This window comes from Eubalaena glacialis, chromosome 4 (assembly GCF_028564815.1).
Source record: "Eubalaena glacialis isolate mEubGla1 chromosome 4, mEubGla1.1.hap2.+ XY, whole genome shotgun sequence".
In the NCBI taxonomy this organism is placed as follows: domain Eukaryota; kingdom Metazoa; phylum Chordata; class Mammalia; order Artiodactyla; family Balaenidae; genus Eubalaena; species Eubalaena glacialis.
In genome coordinates, this window is record NC_083719.1 from 55,068,618 (window position 1) to 55,090,742 (window position 22,125).

The 22,125-nt window shown below is 42.1% G+C and overlaps 1 long non-coding RNA gene across 1 annotated transcript in view; it reads right to left on the reverse strand.

The window, feature by feature from the left end:
* Positions 1–879: 879 nt before the first annotated feature.
* Positions 880–22,125, reverse strand: part of LOC133089738 (uncharacterized) — a 261,707-nt gene continuing 240,461 nt past the window's right edge. The window contains exon 3 of the long non-coding RNA XR_009700735.1: positions 880–912. This is a non-coding gene — a long non-coding RNA (uncharacterized LOC133089738). The remainder of the gene's footprint in view (positions 913–22,125) is intronic.

A 22,125-nucleotide genomic window follows, 5' to 3' on the forward strand; every position in this document is an offset into this window, starting at 1 on the left:
CCAAGAGCCTGCTTCTACTTCTACCCTAAATGATTTTTCATGTTCTTTAATAGTGCCCTCCCCTCACCCCCAAAGGATCATAAAGCAAGATGGCAACCTTCATCCTTTACTTAGCCCAGGGCACAGCCATGTGAGAAGCCTAAGCATTCTAACAGGGGTTGGGACACCTGGCCCTACACTCATGGTGTAGAAACTTCCTGGTGACATTATAGCAAACAACTCATAGCCCCTCCTCAGAACCTCTTCTTTCATATTTCACATCGATTGCCATTTGCCTCTCTTATCTCCTAGGGGGGACAGTGTGAGGACTGATGGTATGATCCCACAAAGAGCTCCGAGGTTTCAGATGGACAAGTGCCCTATAAAATAGCGTTATTTATCAGCTAAGAACATTTACAAGAATCCTCTTACCATTCCCCTTCCTTTCCTTTGTCCCTTCATCTCCACCCTCTCCCCCTTAGCTCTAGGAATTTTATGATCTAAAGGCCAAAATGCTTTAAATCTTAATAACTACATGTGCCACTCGGGATACTGAAAGGAAACTATATATACTCTTGACTTTATTCATTCCAAGCTTTTACTGAAGCCAAAGTAACTGCTGCACCATTTAAAAATTCCATTCAACAAGCAAGTAGCCTTCAACACGTTAAGCTGATTTTCATGTAAGTTGTAAAATGTAAAATGTTAAATGACCAGAAGGTCTATCCAATAAGAAAATTACCTGGCCCAATCATCCCCTTTCCCTTTGCAGGAGGCAAGAAGGTGGATTCATAAGCCCCGAAGGATGTGTGCCGGCCTCGAAATGTTGGCTGGCCGGCCATCAGCTTCTGAAGGCACAGTGGGGCAGGGGCTGAGCATTACGCCTCCTCCTTCCTCCAGCGCCCTGTGTGTCCCAGTAGGTTGTGTCTAATCCTGCAGAAAAAAAAAGAAAAAAGTGTTCAGGATGCCCCAAAGCCCTCAGTCCACTCCCCAAACAGGCCAACTGTGGAAGAGAGCCAATGGCCACTTGGCCCCATAACAGGACAGCCACGGCCATGAGAATCCATGGGGGGGCATTCTTCCTGCTACCCTCTTACAGAGAAGAGGAAAGCAAGCCCCAAATCTGTAGGTAGTTTCCAAGAGTAAGGGGATCAGATTGTACGGTGAGAAATCAACTATTCCCTAATGATCTCCCAAATTAAAGGTGGAGGGCAGGGCTGGCCAAGTCAGAATGGGGAGCTCATGGACCGAGCTCACTGGCTCCTGACATTACAGTAAAACCCAGGCTTGGAGTGAGAAGGGAATTCTGGGCCTGGCTTCAGCCTCCTTCGCCAGCTGCCTTGGCACCAGTCACTACGCTTTGGGGGTTGGCAGAAGGGGAACAAAACAGTACGGACCTTCCAGGCTCTCCTGGGCAGAAGGCACGTGGAGAACTGGCATAGCCTCTCCTGCCCCCACCTGCTGCCCAGAATCCCTATCAGCATCACCTAATGTGTAGGAAAACAGACATTTGTTTGATCAGTGAAGGTCTTGATCCTGCCATCCCCCAGCAATGCCAGGAGACCACCTGTCCTCACCACTTGCTCTCCCGGTGCCACCCCAGAGTCCCACTGCCAGTCCCCTGGGAGCCTGTGGCATTTCCTCCACTGCAGGGCCTTTCCTATTTCTCAGAGTGAGCCCTCAACACAGCACCTTCAGATCTGTCTTCTCAGGAACAACCCTACCGAAAAAAACTTTTCTATAAATGTAAGCATGTCATGAAGATACAGACTACATAAACATCAAGGATTACAGTTTAGACCCATAAAGGTTATAGAGAGATCTGCCTTATCCAGCTTTGGAAAGAAATCATGCAGTTCCCTTACAATGCAAGTCCAGACTATTTCTGTTCAGAAGCCTTCTTAGCTCCTGGGAAGTTTATATTCCCTTCACCTGGATTCCTAGACCAGGCTAAGGACCCTGTCTTTTCCTTAAAAAGTTTTTCCTTCTCAGATGCCAAGTTTCTACTCCACATTTCCTTCATGATCTGAGAAGTGTCTCTTGTTTACCCCTTAACAAAAGGAATAGATTCTCATTAATCCTGGACAATAGAATTAGGTAGTTTCCACTCATTCATTCAGCAGATTATCTACAGAGCAGTGACAGCTATGTGTCAGTTATTGTAAAAAGTGTTGTGGGCATGAATCAGACATGGATTCAGCTTTCCAGGCATAGGCAAGACCACAGACAAGCTATATTAATAAATATGTGACAGAGACTGCTAGGCTTTCGCCCAAATTCCTCCTCTTATTCCTGGATACACAGCTAGATACATTTCCCAACTTCCTCTACTATTAGGTGTGGCCATGTGCCTGAGTCCTGCTCAATAAAAAGTGGATGGAAATAAAATACACCATTTCCAGTGCTGCACCTGTGAGATCCTACATGCTCTTTCCTCCTGGCTGGTTGGAATGGCAAGATCACCAAACCCTAGAAGTCAAGTGTTAAAGATGGCAGAACCTCAGACAGCCTGAGTTTCTGGTTGCTCACTTGGAGGAGAGCTGCCCCCATGGCCTATTCATGTTCAGGACTGGTACAAAAGCAAGGCGTAAACTTCTACTGTATGCGCCCATCGCATGATGGGGTCTATTTACAACAGCTGCCAGGTTGCTCTAACATAAATGTTGGAATGATTTCTAGAAATGGAAAAATACATAGTGTATACTACGGTAGAATAAGCTGAAAAATTGTTATTATAATGTGATATCACTTTTTAAAAGATTATATATACAAATGTATGAGAATTCTCTAGAAGTATATACAGCAAAGTATAGGTGTTTATCTTTGGATGGTGGTGGTATAGGATAGCTTATCTACATTTCCTAATATGAAATATGATTTTATAATTAAAAAAGTAAAAGCTATGTTTAACATTAAAAAGGAAAGTATGTCTTAAGATGGAAATACAAAGGCTTAGCCTCTCAAGGTGGGCAAAGATCTCCTGAGGGAAATTAGGAAAGGCTTCTCAAAATAGGCATTTTTAATGACCTCTCTGACACAGAAAATCTATAAATTAGCTACAGCCTGAGAAATAGAATAGTTCAATTATACAACACACATGATTCCCAGCCTTTATACATTGAGGCCTTGTCGATGGAGATCAATTCACCAGAAAGGATGGAAGAGACAAATTCTTTGCCTTTACAAACTGTTAAGAAACTAGTCTCAGTGGTTGTTTGGGTGGGGGATATGGACGGGGAGAAAGGAAAATACTGAAAGGATTAGGGGAAGGAAAAAGTATTAGCATACTTACCTTTCATGCTTTTCTACCTTATGGATATTTTGAGATACACATTTATTACTTATTCTAAAAATATTTTTAAACTTTCTTCTTTATGAACTTTGTACTCTATATGTTTATTACCTATTTATTATGTTTTTTTATTTACTTATTTTTTTAACATCTTTATTGGAGTATAATTGCTTTACAATGGTGTGTTAGTTTCTGCTTTATACCAAAGTGAATCAGCTATACATATACATATGTCCCCATATCCACTCCCTCTTGCATCTCCCTCCCACCCTCCCTATCCCACCCCTCTAGGTGGTCACAAAGCACAGAGCTGATCTCCCTGTGCTATGTGGCTGCTTCCCACCGGCCATCCATTCTACATTTGGTAGTGTATATATGTCCATGCCACTCTTTCACTTTGTCACAACTTAACCTTCCCCCTCCCCGTGTCATCAAGTCCATTCTCTAGTAGGTCTGTGTCTTTATTCCTGTCCTGCCCCTAGGTTCTTCAGAACCATTTAATTTTTTTTTTACATTCCATGTATATGTGTTAGCATACAGTATTTTTCTCTTTCCGACTTACTTCACTCTGTATGACAGACTCTAGGTCTATCCACCTCATTACAAATAACTCAATTTCATTTCTTTTTATGGCTGAGTAATATTCCATTGTATATATGTGCCATATCTTCATTATCCATTCATCTGTCAAGGGACACTTAGGTTGCTTCCATGTCCTGGCTATTGTAAATAGTGCTGCAATGAACATTGTGGTACATGACTCTTTTTGAATTGTGGTTTTCTCAGGGTACATGCCCAGTAGTGGGATTGCTGGGTCGTATGGTAGTTCTATTTTTAGTTTTTTAAGGACCCTCCATACTGTTCTCCATAGTGACTGTATCAATTTACATGCCCACCAAGAGTGCAAGAGGGTTCTGATTTCTCCACACCCCCTCCAGCATTTATTGTTTGTAGATTTTGTGATGACGGCCATTCTGACCAGTGTGAGGTAATACTTCATTGTAGTTTTGATTTGCAGTTCTCTAATGATTAGTGATGTTGAACATCCTTTCATGTGTTTGTTGGCAATCTGTATATCTTCTTTGGAGAAATGTCTATTTAGGTCTTCTGCCCATTTTTGGATTGGGCTGTTTGTTTTTTTCATATTGAGCTGCATGAGCTACTTGTAAATTTTGGAGATTAATCCTTTGTCAGTTGCTTCATTTGCAAATATTTTCTCCATTCTGAGGGTTGTCTTTTCGTCTTGTCTATGGTTTCTTTGTTGTGCAAAAGCTTTGAAGTTTCATTAGGTCCCATTTGTTTATATTTGTTTTTATTTCCATTTCTCTACTAGGTGGGTCAAAAAGGATCTTGCTGTGGTTTATGTCATAGAGTGTTCTGCCTATGTTTTCCTCTAAGAGTTTTATAGTGTCTGGCCTTACATTTAGGTCTTTAATCTATTTTGAGTTTATTTTTGTGCATGGTGTTAGGGAGTGTTCTAACTTCATTCTTTTACATGTAGCTGTCCAGTTTTCCCAGCACCACTTACTGCAGAAGCTGTCTTTTCTCCATTGTATATTCTTGCCTCCTTTGTCAAAGATAAGGTGACCATATGTGCATGGGTTTATCTCTGGGCTTTCTATCCTGTTCCATTGATCTATATTTCTGTTTTTGTGCCAGTACCATACTGTCTTGATTACTGTAGCTTTGTAGTATAGTCTGAAGTCCAGGAGCCTGATTCCTCCAGCTCCGTTTTTCTTTCTCAAGATTGCTTTGGCTATTCAGGGTCTTTTGTGTTTCCATACAAATTGTGAAATTTTTTGTTCTAGCTCTGTGAAAAATGCCAGTGGTAGTTTGATAGAGATTGCATTGAATCTGTAGATTGCTTTGGGTAGTAGAGTCATTTTCACAATGTTGATTCTTCCAATCCAAGAACATGGTATATCTCTCCATCTGTTTGTATCATCTTTAATTTCTTTCATCTGTTTCTTATAATTTTCTGCATACAGGTATTTTGTCTCCTTAGGTAGGTAGGTTTATTCATAGATATTTTATTCTTTTTGTTGCAATGGTAAATGGGAGTGTTTCCTTAATTTCTCTTTCAGATTTTTCATCATTAGTGTACAGGAATGCAAGAGATTTCTGTGCATTAATTTTGTACCCTGCTACTTTACCAAATTCATTGATTAGCTCTAGTAGTTTTCTGGTAGCATCTTTTGGATTCTCTATGTATAGTATCATGTCATCTGCAAACAGTGACAGCTTTACTTCTTCTTTTCCGATTTGGATTCCTTTTATTTCTTTTTCTTCTCTGATTGCTGTGGCTAAAACTTCCAAAACTATGTTGAATAATAGTGGTGAGAGTGGGCAACCTTGTCTTGTTCCTGATCTTAGTGGAAATGGTTTCAGTTTTTCACTATTGAGGACGATGTTGGCTGTGCGTTTGTCATACATGGTCTTTATCATGTTGAGGTAAGTTCCCTCTATGCCTACTTTCTGGAGGGTTTTTCATCATAAATGGGTGTTGAATTTTGTCGAAAGCTTTTTCTGCATCTGTTGAGATGAGCATATGGTTTTTCTCCTTCAATTTGTTAATATGGTTTATCGCATTGATTGATTTGCTTATATTGAAGAATCCTTGCATCCCTGGGATAAACCCCACTTGATCATGGTGTATGATCCTTTTAATGTGCTGTTGGATTCTGTTTGCTAGTATTTTGTTGAGGATTTTTGCATCTACGTTCATCAGTGATATTGGCCTGTAGTATTCTTTCTTTGTGACATCTTTGTCTGGTTTTGGTATCAGGGTGATGGTGGCCTCATAGAATGAGTTTGGGAGTGTTCCTCCCTCTGCTATATTTTGGAAGAGTTTGAGAAGGATAAGTGTTAGCTCTTCTCTAAATGTTTGATAGAATTCGCCCGTGAAGCCATCTGGTCCTGGGCTTTTGTTTGTTGGAAGATTATTAATCACAGTCTCAATTTCAGTGCTTGTGATTTGTCTGTTTATATTTTCTATTTCTTCCTGGTTCAGTCTCAGAAGGTTGTGCTTTTCTAAGAATTTGTCCATTTCTTCCAGGTTGTCCATTTTATTGGCATATAGTTGCTTATAGTAATCTCATAATACTTTGTATTTCTGCAATGTCAGTTGTTACTTCTCCTTTTTCATTTCTAATTCTATTGATTTGAGTCTTCTCCCTTTTTTTCTTGATGAGTCTGGATAATGGTTTATCAATTTTGTTTATCTTCTCAAAGAACCCACTTTTAGTTTTATGATCTTTGCTATTGTTTCCTTCATTTATTTTTTATCTGATCTTTATGATTTCTTTCCTTCTGCTAACTTCAGGGGTTTTTTGTTCTTCTTTCTCTAACTGCTTTAGGTGTAAAGTTAGGTTGTTTATTTGAGATGTTTCTGGTTTCTTGATGTATGATTGTATTGCTATAAACTTCCTTCTTAGAACTGCTTTTGCTGCATCCCATAGGTTTTGGGTCATCATGTTTTCATTGTCATTTGTTTCTAGGTAGTTTTTTATTTCCTCTTTGATTTCTTCAGTGATCACTTCGTTATTTAGTAGTGCATTTTTTAGCCTCCATGTGTTTGTATTTTTTACAGATTTTTTCCTGTAATTGATATCTAGTCTCATGGCGTTGTGGTTGGAAAAGTTACCTAATACAATTTCAATTTTCTTAAATTTACCATGGCTTGATTTGTGACCCAAGATATGATCTACCCTGAAGAATGTTCCATGAGCACTTGAGAAGAAAGTGTATTCTGTTGTTTTTGGATGGGAAGTCCTATAAATATCAATTAAGTCCTTCCTGTGTAATGTATCATTTAAAGTTTGTGTTTCCTTATTTTCATTTTGGATGATCTGTCCATTGGTGAAAGCGGGTGGTTAAAGTCCCCTACTATGATTGTGTTACGGTTGATTTCCCCTTTTATAGCTGTTAGCATTTGCCTTATGTATTGAGGTGCTCCTATGTTCGGTGCATAAATATTTACAGTTGTTATATCTTCTTCTTGGATTGATCCCTTGATCATTATGTAGTGTCCTTCTTTGACTCTTGTAATAGTCTTTATTTTAAAGTCTATTCTGTCTGATATTAGAATTGGTACTCCAGCTTTCTTTTGATTTCCATTTGCATGGAATATCTTTTTCCATCCCCTCATTTTCAGTCTGTATGTGTACCTAGGTCTGAAATGGGTCTCTTGTAGACAGCATATATACAGGTCTTGTTTTTGTATCCATTCAGCCAGTCTATGTCTTTTGGTTGGAGCATTTAATCCATTTACATTTAAGGTAGTTATCAATATGTATGTTCCTATTACCATTTTCTTAATTGTTTTGGGTTCGTTATTGTAGGTCTTTTCCTTCTCTTGTGTTTCCTGCCTAGAGAAGTTCCTTTAGCGTTTGTTGTAAAGCTGGTTTGGTGGTGCTGAATTCTTTTAGCTTTTGCTTGTCTGTAAAGCTTTTAATTTCTCCACTGAATCTGAATGAGATCCTTGCTGGGTAGAGTAATCTTGGTTGTAGGTTTTTCCCTTTCACCACTTTAAATATGTCCTGCCACTCCCTTCTGGCTTGCAGAGTTTCTGCTGAAAGATCAGCTGTTAACCTTATGGGGATTCTCTTGTGTGTTATTTGTTGTTTTCCCTTGCTGCTTTTAATATTTTTTCTTTGTATTTAATTTTTGATAGTTTGATTAGTATGTGTCTTGGCGTGTTTCTCCTTGGATTTATCCTGTATGGGAGTCTCTGTGCTTCCTGGACTTGATTGACTATTTCCTTTCCCATCTTAGGGAAGTTTTCAACTATAATCTCTTCAAATATTTTCTCGGCCCCTTTCTTTTTCTCTTCTTCTTCTGGGACCCCTATAATTCGAATGTTGGTGCGTTTAATGTTTTCCCAGAGGTCTCTGAGACTGTCCTCCATTCTTTTCATTCTTTTTTCTTTATTCGGCTCTGTGGCAGTTATTTCCATTATTTTATCTTCCAGGTCACTTATCTGTTCTTCTGCCTCAGTTATCTTGCTATTGATTCCTTCTAGAGAATTTGTCATTTCATTTATTGTGTTGTTCATCATTGTTTGTTTGCTCTTTAGTTCTTCTAGGTCCTTGTTAAACGTTTCCTGTATTTTCTTCATTCTATTTCCAAGATTTTGGATCATCTTTACTATCATTACTCTGAATTCTTTTTCAGGTAGACTGCCTATTTCCTCTTCATTTGTTTGGTCTGGTGGGTTTTTACCTTGCTCCTTCATCTGCTGCGTATTTCTCTGTCCTCTCATTTTGCTTAACTTATTGTGTTTAGGGTCTCCTTTTCGCAGGCTTCAGGTTCATAGTTCCCATTGTTTTTGGTGTCTGCCCCCAGTGGGTAAGGTTGGTTCAGTAGGTTGTGTAGGCTTCCTGGTGTAGGGGACTGGTGCCTGTGTTCTGGTGGATGAGGCTGGATCTTGTCTTTCTGGTGGGTAGGACCACATCCAGTGGTGTGTTTTGGGGTGTCTGTGACCTTATTATGATTGTAGGCAGCCTCTCTGCTAATGGATGGGGTTGTGTTCCTTTCTTGCTAGTTGTTTGGCATAGGGTGTCCAGCACTGTAGCTTGCTGGTTGTTGAGTGGAGCTGGGTCTTAGTGTTGAGATGGAGATCTCTGGGAGAGCTTTCACCGTTTGATATTTTCTGGAGCCAGGAGGTCTCTGGTGGACCAACGTCCTTAACTCGGCTGTCCCACCTCAGAGGCTCAGCCCTGACACGTGTCAGCCACACAGCTCAGAAGAAAAGGGAGAAAGGAAAGAAAGGAAGGAAGAAGGAAGGAAGGAAGGAAGGAAGGGAGGGAGGGAGGGAGGAAGGAAGGAAGGAAGGAAGAAAGGAAGGAAGGAAGGAAAGAAAGAAAAGAAAAGTTATTAAAGTAAAAAGAATTAAAAAGTAATGAAAAGAAAGAAAGACGAGAGCAACCAAACCAAAAAACAAATCCACCAATGATAACAAGCGCTAAAAACTATACTAAAAAAAAAAACGGACAGACAGAACCCTAGGACAAATGGTAAAAGCAAAGTTATACAGACAAAATCACACAAAGAAGCATACACATACACACTCACAAAAAGAGAAATAGAAAAAATATATATATATCATTTGGGAAGTCTGAGGTCTTCTGCCAGCGTTCAGTAGGTGTTCTGTAGGAGTTGTTCCACATGTAGATGTATTTCTGATGTATTTGTGGGGAGGAAGGTGATCTTCACGTCTTACTCCTCCACCATCTTGAAGGTCTCTCACTATTACCTATTTTTTAAATTCTAAGTTCTATGACCTTTTGTAAATGTTAAGTCAGAGATTCTCTTTGAATTCGTTAAGAGCAGAGACAGATGCTGAGCAAATAGACCATGTCATGATTTCCCAGTAGAATCCCACAAAACCATAGATCCAATTGGTCACTGCAGCAAAGGTTCCCCTTTATGTATGGGAAGAACCTAAATATGTTCTTCCCTCACACTGGAGAGAAGGGCTGGCCAGGGAAGGGTCATCTCTGCTCTCCCCCACAGTCTTCAGAAGTGCTTAAGAGAAAGACTTTGGTGTCCAGTGAGAATCAGAAACCTTGCAAAACAGGGTGTGCAAGATACCCAACCACTGTTCTTTTGCCATGAAGACTTTAAGGAGTAAAGGTGACTCAAGAAAGGAGCAGCAGGCCACCAACTCTCCAGACTGGGGAAGACTGTTGCAGGGTTGAGGTCCCCACAAAATAAACTCTGAGATGGAGATTTGTCCGTAGGCGGCTTACTGGACAGGGCTCTTGGGAACACCACCAGTGAGGGAGTAAAGAAGCAGAATTAGGCAAAAGGATGAGTTGAGCTGTGATACGGTCACAACAAGGGTGTCAGTGGATCCCACAGGGCGCTCCAGAGCGGGGATGGCCCTTCAGAGCTGTCCCAGCTGGAGCTAAGCCTTTATATGGCCTCTCGTCTTGGGCAAGCAGCTCTCTTCAGTCAGTTTTCTGGGAGGGGCTCGGTTGTGAGACATCAGCAGGCAATACTCCCAACAGCTGGGGGGACAAGTGTCTAGGATTGGGGGACACACTATAGCATCCACTAAAGAGCCATAGGAGGATGTCAGTTCTCCTCTCATCAGTCTATATCCTATTGTTGAGATCACATCAAAATCTGCTCCTATCATTCCTCTTCAAAATTCCTCAACAGTTTCCCATCACCCATGGGACCAAATAGATCTTCCTAAGTAAGCCTATGGGGATCTTCTTGGGCCTAGAAGACAAACCCCTTGTGCCATTTTCCCCATGGAAACTAGGCTCCAGCCACATGGGGCTACTCACCAGTCCCAGAAACTACCATCCTCTTTCATGGCACTGAGCCTTTGTACATGCTGTTCTTTCTGCTAGAATGCTGTCTCCACTCTTATCTTCCTAGAAAATCCCTAATCATCCCTCATTCCTCAGAGTCATTTCCACTGAGAAACTTCCTCAGCTCCCCTGGGCAACTCACACTGGCTTTACTCCAAGTTCCCACACAATATGTTCATCTACATCAGACCCTGTAAGACAGACTAGTACTGTACATCTGTATTCCCACTAGACTGGAGGTTTCTTGAAAACAGAACCAGGTCTGCCTTCTTTGTATCCCATACACAGGCAGCACTGGATTAAGTGTTTGCTTAATGAATAAATAATTCAATGTGGAAGAATTGGTACTGGCAGTGTTAGCTCCATCACGGAACAGCGGATGAATTCTGACAAATTGATCAGAAGGGAAACAGGAAGTAAGGATGTGGGCAGAGGCAAGGTATTTGTAGCCAGCTATGTGCCAGAAACATCTGGCTTTTGTATCATCTTTGGTTCTTGATATCTATTGTCCAAATTCAGCTTAACAGAATGGAGAGTATACTAGGGGCTCAAGTGGACAGCAAAATCGCTTTTAGGGTACAGTAACCGGAAACTCTCCCAAGGATGACTTCAAGGAAGGAGTATTGGGCTGCAAGATCCCTGGCTGAGGCTCTAAACTAAACGATATGGTGGATCTCAGGAAGCATTTCCCTCTCTGTATATTCTCCTGCAGAATCTCTGCCATGACAAGAAGAGCACCGCACATGAATAACATGTTATTCAACTTTTCTGCATGGTGCTAATCGACGAAGGTGTTAATGAGGGGGTGGGCAATGGGGCTGTATGAGCTGAGAGTGTTTAGGCCAAAGAGGAAGATGGTCCCAAGTAACAGATAGAAGGGGAAAAGGGACGTAGGTTATTCTGGAGCTCCTTGCAAAGGAAAATGGAAGTGAAGGTTCTCATCTTTCTTGGCCTCTCATTTCATATCCATCCTCATTTCATATTTCTATCCTCATGAGAAATGCAACTAGCCCAAACCATGATGAAAAGTGGTATCTTAGTCATATCTTCAAGCAAGTAACTTATTTTCAGAACCCCCCAATGCAAACATAATACACTGTATAATGAAGCAAAATTATCTAAGTTCATTGTAAACAGGCATTGAACCAAGTTTGTCTTCAATTAAAATGAATTTTAGGTCTGTCTTTATTTTCAGATCTTACTGTCTCATGACAAAACCAGAGACCTGTCTTTTGGGGAGAAAAAAAAATATTCTATTTCCTCAGAAAATGCCAAGGGTCCACAAATTTTAATCTGCTCCAGCTGGAGTGGAGGCTGGAGTGGAGGCTGGGGGCTTATTTAAGCTCACAAAGTATACCTTCTCGGGTTTCCTCCTGCTGATAAACCAAAGATCCTCCTCGACCAAGGTTTAGGTAGCTGTTTCCAGTATCCAAAGGAAGACTGCCCAGCCAAGCAATTGCTCCACCCACCTGAAAGCCTGCTTAGGATTCCATTTGAATGTAGGAGTTGATCTCTAAATATAACCCTGAAAGCAGCCTCTGCCATCATCCCTACACTTGTGGCTTCTCTCCTTCCAAAGTAATAAAATGAGATGGATTGGTCTCCAGGCTTTTTCCCTGAAAGGGCAGCTTGGGGTAATGAGACACAGGAGAACAACCCTCTGCTGCTACTCCCCAACCTTCTCTTTAGGGTGGGAAGAGGTGTGACAACAATAGTCCTCCACTCAGGAGATGCTGCCAAGACCCATCCTCCCAGTCCCCACTGGGTCCCTCCCAAAGCAGATAGTCCCTGAGCTGAGCCCACTGTCCCAGGACATCCATTAAACTCAGGAAAATCCTTAGAGGTGTGCCTTCTCCACCTCCTCTATCCAGGGTTACTGCTGTAAAATTCAGAACCTCAACATATCCTGTTCCTAACTGTGATCATTCTTGTCTCACCAGATGATATTCCACTAACCAACCAATATTTGTTCATTGTCAATCACATTCACTAACCCTGAGATTCTTGACAGCAATGCTGTGTCTTCCTCATCCATGGACCTTCATCATCTTCCACAGTGCCAGGCACAGTGCAGGTGCCCAGTAAATGCTGGATAGATGGAGGGATGGACGGAAGGATGGAGCGATGGACGGAAGGATGGAGGGATGGAGGGATGGAGGGATGGAGGGAAGGATGGAGGGATGGAGGGAAGGATGGAGGGATGGAGGGAAGGATGGAGGGATGGAGGGATGGAGGGAAGGATGGAGGGATGGAGGGATGAAGGGATGGAGGGATGAGGAATTGTCTCAGTGTTGTACTTGGTAGACAGAAGGACAGATGATAGAAATTGCAGCTTGAGAAGCTTGACTATAGCTGTGCCCTGTAACTCAAGGCACGATCATGGAACCCACACCAAGCTCTGGGGGCTCCAAGTCAGAGCATGAAGGTGCAATGTCTCCTGCCTGCTGAGTCACCTGCCCAAAACTAAATCCAGCTGGGGGTGGAGGTGGGCCCTTCCATAGCAGGCCCAGGAGGAAATGGAGCTGGGACAACCCATGGAACACAGTGGCCCTCACTAACACACCCAAGACAGGCTTTCCTTTTCTCTGAGTGCTGCTCACCTCTGTGAGCAGAGGAGTGGAGGCATAGTCTTTCCCTGGCCCCCGAGCTAATGAGGGAGGCTGCGTAGGGCACTGCAACTGCAGCCCTTGCTGCCACACTGACCATTCATCCCAGATGTGACTGAGGAGGGCCTGGAGCCTGTTCATCTGTCCAGACAGCCATGTCTACACGTGTGCGGTTGGGCTATTATCCCCCTGGATAAAGCCTAAGAGGCCACGGGCCTTTGAATGGAAGGTAGTAGGGTTTGTGGAAATGCCATTTCACTGGCCCTGCTTTATTTCTGTCCAGGCAGAACCTTGCTATCCAGTAGAAACAACTGAGCTACTCAGGCTGTAGGCATACAGACAGGTTTCCTCTGACCAGGAAAGGAGAGGCACCAGCACCACGGTAACTGAGGGGTAGAGGATGGAACTGAGCAAAAGAAAAGCCAGGCTGGAGTCAGATTACACTTCCTTGTGGTTAGAGTTTGGGCTCTGCTAAGACCCAGCTTCTGAGAGACAAGGTCCACCATTTTCCCTTCACCCACCCTGGACCACTCTCCCCAGAGAGCCCCCCAGGATGCAGGAAACCAGGTGGCCCTGCCCATCTAATAGAGAGCACCTCCCTTCTGCTGTGGACTTTCATCCTGGCTTCTACTTGATGAAATGAACAGTTCAGAATCGGTTGGAAACAAAGAACCTGGCTTTATGGAGGCTGAACGTGAGGCTTCCTGACAACACCAACCACTCGTTTGGCTTTACTGACTAATTTCAACTAAACCCAAAGCTAGAGGTTTTGGTCCTTTCATTTTTTAGTCTTTTAATTGGCAATGAGATATAGAAGTGCATTTCTATCATATAGAATACTCTTCAACTAGACTTATTGTGGTGATCATTTCACAATGTATACAAATATGTGGTACCCCTGAAACTCATATAATGTAATATGTCAATATGTTACCTCAATTTTTTAAAAAAGAAGAAAACTCTATCCCAGTTACACAGTAGATGGAAACTGTTTCCACAACAGCTGAGGTAAAGGAGAGCAGGGTGGTAACATTTTTTGAGTAAACCCTAGGTACCTGCCATAAGGTACTTCATTTGGCTTAATTTCCCTTGATCTTCCCAACAACCTCATGAGGTAAGTGTTACTATCTTCAATTTATGAGGAAATCAAAGTTCAGAGAAGTTGATCGACACGCCTATAACAAACAAGAGGAGAATCCATGTCCTTTCTGCTGCACCTATGGTTTTTAGCCCTGGTGGCAGAAAGAATCACCTGGAGAAGATTTAAAGACCATGGGCACCCAAGTCCCATCCCCAGAGAGCCTGACTTAATTGGCCAGGAGTAGGTCTCAGATTTTTTTGGTAAGAGGATCAGTGGGCTACACCATGTTGAAGTGGAGGGCACGTGAATCTCAAAAAAAATGCCTTATAGTTTTCATCTCATCTTTACCCCAATGCTAAGTCACCTACCATGTGACTCTAGCTCAGCTATGTAAGCAATTCCAGTAAGTCTTAGCTAGGGTGGAAAATCAGTGTGACAGCTGAACATTTTTTAGCTCATAAATGCTTTTAGCCTATCTACAAAGTCATACCACATCTCCTAGGTAACTGGGACTATTTTCCTTAAATTGGGAAATATTGAGCAAGGTGGATGACAACACTTGTGTGGAGACTTACACATCCTGTAACTGGTAACTAATTTGTGGTGGGATTGGAAGTAACTTACTTTTGTGATTCAGCAGGCTTCCCCAGCCATAGAAGCAGGAGGAAAGGTGAACACTGAGCTGTCTTCCAGGGAAAATTTGGAGGCATGAACAAATTATCCCATGTTTATGAAGCACTCTGGGCTCCTTGAGTAATAGCTAAGTGTCAGGGCCTGGTGTTATTGGTTTTCACACAAGTCCCAAGAATAATTGCTCCTCTCAACCTCACTCCCCAACCCACAAGTTATGCTCTGTGCCCAGCTAAGTCCCTCTGCATGTGCTCTAGCAGAGGGCAAAGCAAGGGCTTGAGTTTGCCCTGTGAGGAGGCAAGTAAGCGTGCATCCTATCAGCAACTTTTCCCCTCATAACAGACACCTGTGAGCTGGAATTCATCTGCTGTGAATTCCCTAGTGTTTGTTTAACACAGGCCAAGGAACCAGATCAACAAATGGTGCTGTAGTCAGGGAGAGGCTGTTCTTACTGGGAAGATTCCTTTGATGAAACACCAATCATTTTCAAATAATTAGGCAATCCAGGCCCCAAGTTAACAAGTGGGAAGGGTCTCCAACCCTTCTGAAACCTTTGCCCCTTTAGTGCCATTTTCCCCTTGACCTTCTGTTTCAGCACAAAACCAGTTACTTTTCATAAGCAAAGTCAATCTATTCTTGAAATGCCGCTTCCTGAACGGAGAACATAATCAGCTTCTGACAACCAAGGCAGCCTGACCTCATTGAAGGCTGCTGCTTTGTCGGGGAAGCCATTGTTGAATGTGTTTGAATTTGACAGTCTATAATTTTAAGTTCAGATTCAGATGATGTATGTATTTGTTATTGTTTCATTTATAGAACTTAAGAATGTTAAGGTGACAGGGCAGCTTAGAGATCTAGTCCACGTCTCTCATTTTAAGAGGAAACTAAAATCCAGAAAAATGAAGTGACCAGCCTGAGGTCAGCCCAAGTGCCCAGAACTCTGCCCTTGGCCCTCCTCTGTTCTTTATCCCACATTCTGTCTTTAGAAGACTCCACAAGTTCCATGAGTTTAAATGCCACCACATATTAATAACTCTCAGCCCAGACCTCCCCACAGAACTGTTACTTTTCTACCCCAGGCCTCTCCCCCTGCCCCAAGGCTTCTCCTCGACATATTGCACCACTCTTCCAGAGTTGCTCAGGTCCAAAATCTTGCCATCATCCTTCAATTCTCCATGTTTTACACACCCTATATCTAAGTCAGCGTTCGTCCTAAATGGAGGTACTAGTTCCATTTCCAAAAATAAATCACTAATTCAACTCTTTTCCATAATCGCCACCAATACAACCCTGGTTTACACTGTAGTCAGCTCCTGCCTATTCTATTTCAATAGTTCTGAACTGGTCTCCCTCTTTCCACTCTTTCTCTTTCCAGTAGATGTGCCACGTAGTAATCAAAATAATCTTTCTAATAATGCATAAACGTGCATCATCTCACACCCTTACTTACACTTAAAATGAAACCAAAACTCTTACCCTACTTTCGCGGCCCTAGACAGTCTAACCCTGCCAACCCATCCCCTCCATCTCCCTTTTCACTCAATCTGGTCACACCGCTCATCTTCGTTCCTTGAACAGATTATTCTCATTCCTGGCTCTGTCTCTACATGGTAATTCCCTCTGCTCCGATTGCCCTCCCCACAGATCTTTGCATGGCTACCACTTTCTCATCCCTTGAGTCTTGGCTCAGAAGACCAATCACTGGCTAGAGCAGCCCCCAGGCACTGTCTGTCACATTCCCATCTTCTGCATAGCATTTACTCAGGGCTGAAACTATTTTACTCCTTTGTTTGCATTCTTACCATCTATCACCCTTACGGAATATAAACACCTAGAGAGCAGATTTTCTTGGTCACCACCACATCTCCCACTCTTGAAAAACTGCCAGACTCAGAATAGGCACTCAATAAATACACACTGATTGACTTATACTAAGAAATAGCAATAGAACCAGAAGTAGAATCTCTGCTTTTCAGTGTCCATTTCAGTGGTGTTTCAATCCTGCTTTTTGGTTTACTAGAAACAAAAGATCCACTCAAGCTAGTTCAAATGAAGGGAATTTTGAGGAGGATACATATGGAGTGACAAAGTGTAATGTCTCTGCAATCCGAGAACAGGAGCCATAATAGAACCCCACAGAAACCAAAGCTGAAGGGGGGCTCTGAATTCAAAATGGCTCTGAAGGGCTCCCTCCAGGGGGTCTTCCTTTTGGTCCATCATTGCCACTATTAACATATACTCTGTGTATCTGCTTCTTCCTTTCCTGTTCCAACTGGCCTTTATTCATTCCCTCAGCAAATACTTATTGAGGGCCAACATGCGCTAAGCCATGCTAACACTGCTTGCTTACCATTTTTGCTTCTCCTTTATTTCATCTACACAGGGCTTTGGTTTTCCATGCCCCTATCAGCCTTGCTCATGACTTTTAGGTTCAGTTCCGTCTGTTAGCAGTACAATTCTTCCTAGGTTTTAGTTGATATTCCCAAGACAAAATCTAACCAAACCAGTTCATCTTTTGGAGCTGGATCAAACATTATAGATCACTAAACAGCTTATGAACCGGCAGCCTTTAGATCGGGGCTCAACTCTGGTCAAACCAGCTGTGTTCATGTGTGTTGTCTGGCAAGGGCTCTGGGTGTAGCAGCTTCTGAAAGGAGAGACGGCAGGGCAGATATGATCATATCTCCAGGATAAACTTTAATCAGTGAGGGTGCATTTAGGCAGTGAGAAGAGACACATTTAGACATGTCAATTAGGCCATTACTACGTCATGTTTGCCTAAGTCAATGGGCAATTTGGCGTCACTCACAGTTTCACAGCAGAAAAGTGATAGCGTCTGAGCTTTGCTTTGGTAAAATTAACTTTTCAGAAATGTATGGGATAGATTGTAAAAAGGAAAAAAATTGATATAAGAGGAAAAATTAGGAGCCAGCTGCAATATATTGAAGCACGAAGTCATGATAATCCAAGTTAGTGCATGAGTAGTGCAAAGGGACAGTGGTACAGCTGAGAGAGACACCAAGTGGCAGGAATTGGAATGTGGCATCAATTCCACAAGATTTGAGTGCCTACTGTATATACAGGGTCCCTTATTGAGGCCCTATATGTGTAAAGTACTGCACGAAAGGTGTCACAGACATAATCACATTTAAGCCTTGAAAAAACCTATAATGAGATATATATAATTTTGTAAACATTATATAGATGGGGAAACTTTAGGCCAGAGAACTAAATAACTTCCTCAAGATCACATAACCAGAAAGTGGCCAAGGAAAGGAATGCTGTGGAAAGATGGACGAATCCTAGGAGCAATGGGAAGAGGTCAACAGTATATTCACAAGATGGCCTGAGACTGGAGAATGCGCTGGGCCAAGAAGGGAGGATAACATGGGAGGAGATGGCAGGAAGCCTTGCATTTCTAACTGGGATGAAGAGAGGGATGGCAACATGGCTTGAAGGATGGAGCCAGGCTTTACACTGGGCCTTGAAACCTGACCCTGTCTTGAGCAAATGCCTTCCCTCTTGAGATTCAATATCTTCTCCTGTAAAACAGGGATAATAATATTCAAAACCTTGCAGGTCTGGGTAGGGATTAGTGATCACGTAAGGTAAGGTCTCAATAAAAAGTATCATTTCTGGGGTAAATAATTCTATTGCTATTACTGATAGATTAGTCAGGGGCTAATATAAACATATATTAGTCAGGGGCTACATATAAACATCAGAAGAGATAACTAGTCAGAATTCTGTTGTTGAAGAGGTTTCAGGCTCCATGTTTCAGCTTAAATATTGCTCTGATGATGTGGACTACAAGGCATTGGGCTAATCTTTTCTTAGGAGCTGATGCATATGGCTGACTGGTAAGACAGGTCTAACTGTCAATATCAAATAATCTCATCATTTGAGTTAAACAGTCTGGACAGACGGGAGAAGGTAATTCTGTCCCCCACACCCTGCACACCCTAGAAACGTGTGCGCAGAGCTGGAGTGCTGCCAGCAGAACGAAGCCTGCTCTAGAGGGGGATACACAGGTACAAAGCTACTCTCATCAGTAGCAGGTGATGAAAACTCCACTAAGTTACTGAGAACATCTTAAAACCCAGAATCCAGGCTTTAAATATTAATTTGACTTCAGTAAGAAAGAGCTAGTTTTTATCCATTAGCTGAAAAGCACTTCAGCTCCTACTTGTTATTTTTAAGCAATAATGTTTTTTTAAAGAGCCTAGGTCTGCTCCCCACAAGGGAGAGGACCGGCATGAGCAAACCCCAGCAGTCTTTGTCCTTTCCCGGTGTGGGAGCAGAGGAGCAGTCAGCTAGCATTCCACTTGTGCTTTCCCCAGGCCACCAAGCCTGAAGCCTTCCTAAGAATGTGATCAGCCCCAATTCAAGATCAAACGGACTCCATGATGCAAGGTGGAAAAATCCCATTAGCCAAACCACTGGGCAGAGTTTCAAGAAACAGCCATCTATTTCTGATTCTTTTCTATACTGGAAACATACAAAATATAGAGCTACCCAGCCCCCAGGCCACCTGAAACCCATAGGTTCTATTGCCGTCTGATGCCATCCTACCCTACATGCACAATGCCGGATAAGGGGCAACAAATAGTTTGGTGTCCCAATTCTAGACCTTTTCTCCCTCACTTTTAGAGCAGAATCCATCTGAGTGAGAATGATTACCTTTTAACTAGATGTTAGTTTCATTCTAATCAAGGCTTGGGAAAGAATCAGAGGAAGAGTCTTCTCAGAAAAGGAGTCTGAAGGAAGAAGCTGGCAGGATTCCGACAAACATAGGTGTTAAAAAAAAGAAAATCTGACAACGTGAATCTGTTCACTAGGCTGAAAGAAAATATATTGTATATTTAAGGCAGAGAAGCAACGTTGCATAACTTGAAGGAGGGGGGGCATTCACTTTATAATCTATGTAAATAGTGCCCCCTGGAGTTGTGCAGTGCACAACCTGTGAAACCAAACTTAGACAACCCTGACTCAGGGTATCTAAGTCAGAAAAATGCCTATAATAATTTCCACAAAGGTGTAGCAGCTTTGGGCTATTAAAAATTTAAGTTGTTGTAGATTATTCTGTAGAAAATTCTTAAGGCGCACAGTAAAACCCAGACTTCCCAAACAGTCATACTCTAACCAGGGGGGACCTGGTTATAATCATCTAGACCATTCCCTCATTGTGCAGATGAGGCAGTTGAAGGCCAGAGATATAATATGTCTTGCCCAAGGTCAACAAGCCTATGCTAAAAAGGTGAAAGAGTTTCTCCGCTTCCTATAGACAGCCAAAATAGGTCGCTTTGCTGTGAATGGTATTCAGCCCACCCAGACCCCAAATGGAGTCTTATTCATCATTATCATTTCATATTTTTTGAGCACCTTCTAAATGTTGAGCCTTGAGAATACAAAAAAAGTTCCTCCCAAGATTCCCAAACCATGGGGCGATAGTAGGGCAGCTTCGCTTCAATTACACACAACCTTTAGTCTAGGAATTGAGGACTTTGCTAGAAACATTTCCAGGCACAAAGGTAGCATACTCTTTCTTGAGCCGTGAATGGTTATGGTCTACTGAACAAACCCTTATTTTGGCAATTTTTTAAAATGTGTTATGTCCCCGTTGGAGTTGACTGACTTCTTTGAAGTTGTTTTGGTTTATTGGTTAAATATTTATTTGTTAATATATTTACAAGCCATATTATTTATATGATACATTTGAAGCCATTATGAACTATTGGGTAATTATCCAAAGCACGAAAACCAAAACCGATGGTCATTTACGAGGAAAATGGGAAACTTACGAGGTACTGAGGTTGGTCTTTAATTTAAATTTTATTTTTAACACAGTCATTCTACTCTTTCTAATGGGAGTTTTATGTGTATTTGAATGTTTGTGGTGAGAACAAGGTGGGAGGAGAGTGAAGCCCTTCTACCAAAAACCAATGCAATTAAAGTGCTTTACGGACAAGCTCTCTGCCAAATTTCTTATTGAAATCAAAGACACCTTTGAGTTAGTTACACAAGAGCAGGGCAGAAAGCACCTGCAGTCACGTCTGTTTCTCATTTTGTACTCATGTAACTCAGATGCTCCGTGGATTAAGTGAAATCTGCTCCTGAGTTGAAATTGTGTACACCACGTGTCAGCTCAGTTTGAATTTGGAAACAGGAGCTCAGAAGGTGCCACTCAAACATGTGGCTCTGGTTTTCCCCGAGTGTAACATGAACAAGGGAGTCATGTTATGGGTGCCAGTGTCTCTAGCTTCATTGTAAGTAAGAGATACGGCAGGACCGTGTTTCCATTTAATGGTGCTCCCCTTTACCCCCTCCCCATATCAGTTCCCACTTAAATGTTCATGAGGGAAGGTCATGGCATGGAACGAGGAGTGCTGTAAATGTACACTTCGACAGTTCATGCCTTGTGCATGAATTTACAACCATGTCCTGACACAGAAAAAGGAAGCCAACCAGAATGTGTGATCCAACATCCCCGGGTAGCCAGCTACGGGTCCTTCCTCCGTGTAGATTCTGTTTGTGGCCGACATAAATGTAGAAAGGATTCCACTGGTCTGGAGAAACTGCACTGGGGTAAAATTAATACTCAGTACAAAGCAGTACTCTTATGTTAAGACCCCAAATTCTTTCCATTTCAACCCAAAGAGGCCTCTTTTAAATATTAGCACTAACAAGGAATCCTGGATTTTTTTTCTCTTTGATCACGTTTTAGAATACCAGTTCCTTGTCTGCCTCTTCATTTGTCCCATTGACTTAACATTTTGTGAGTAACTACTCTAAGCTCTCAAGCATCAACAGTCCGGAATTATGAACAGCAAGGACTTTGCTTTCATGGAGTTTCCTTTCTGTCTGGGGGAAGGGAAGGAATTGGCTTTGAACTAGCTTAGTGAAGGCGTGTTCCAGTTAAAGTCAAGTCTCCATGTGGCATTCCAGATTTACACAGGATAAACTGGGATGTGCTAATTTGCTTCAAAAAAAGATTCAATATTTTACTAAAAAAAAATCACAGAAGGATTCCCTTTCAGTCTAAAATTCCCAACCACCCTCCCACCCTGCCAAGTGATTTTATTTATTTGGAATTTTTGAGGACTCCTTCAACTGTTAAAGTGAACACTGCACTGTTCTGGAGTACAGCCCCTAATCACCGGCATACACAGACATTCATTTTTACTGCATAAAAGAAGTTCCAGAAGAAAGCATCAC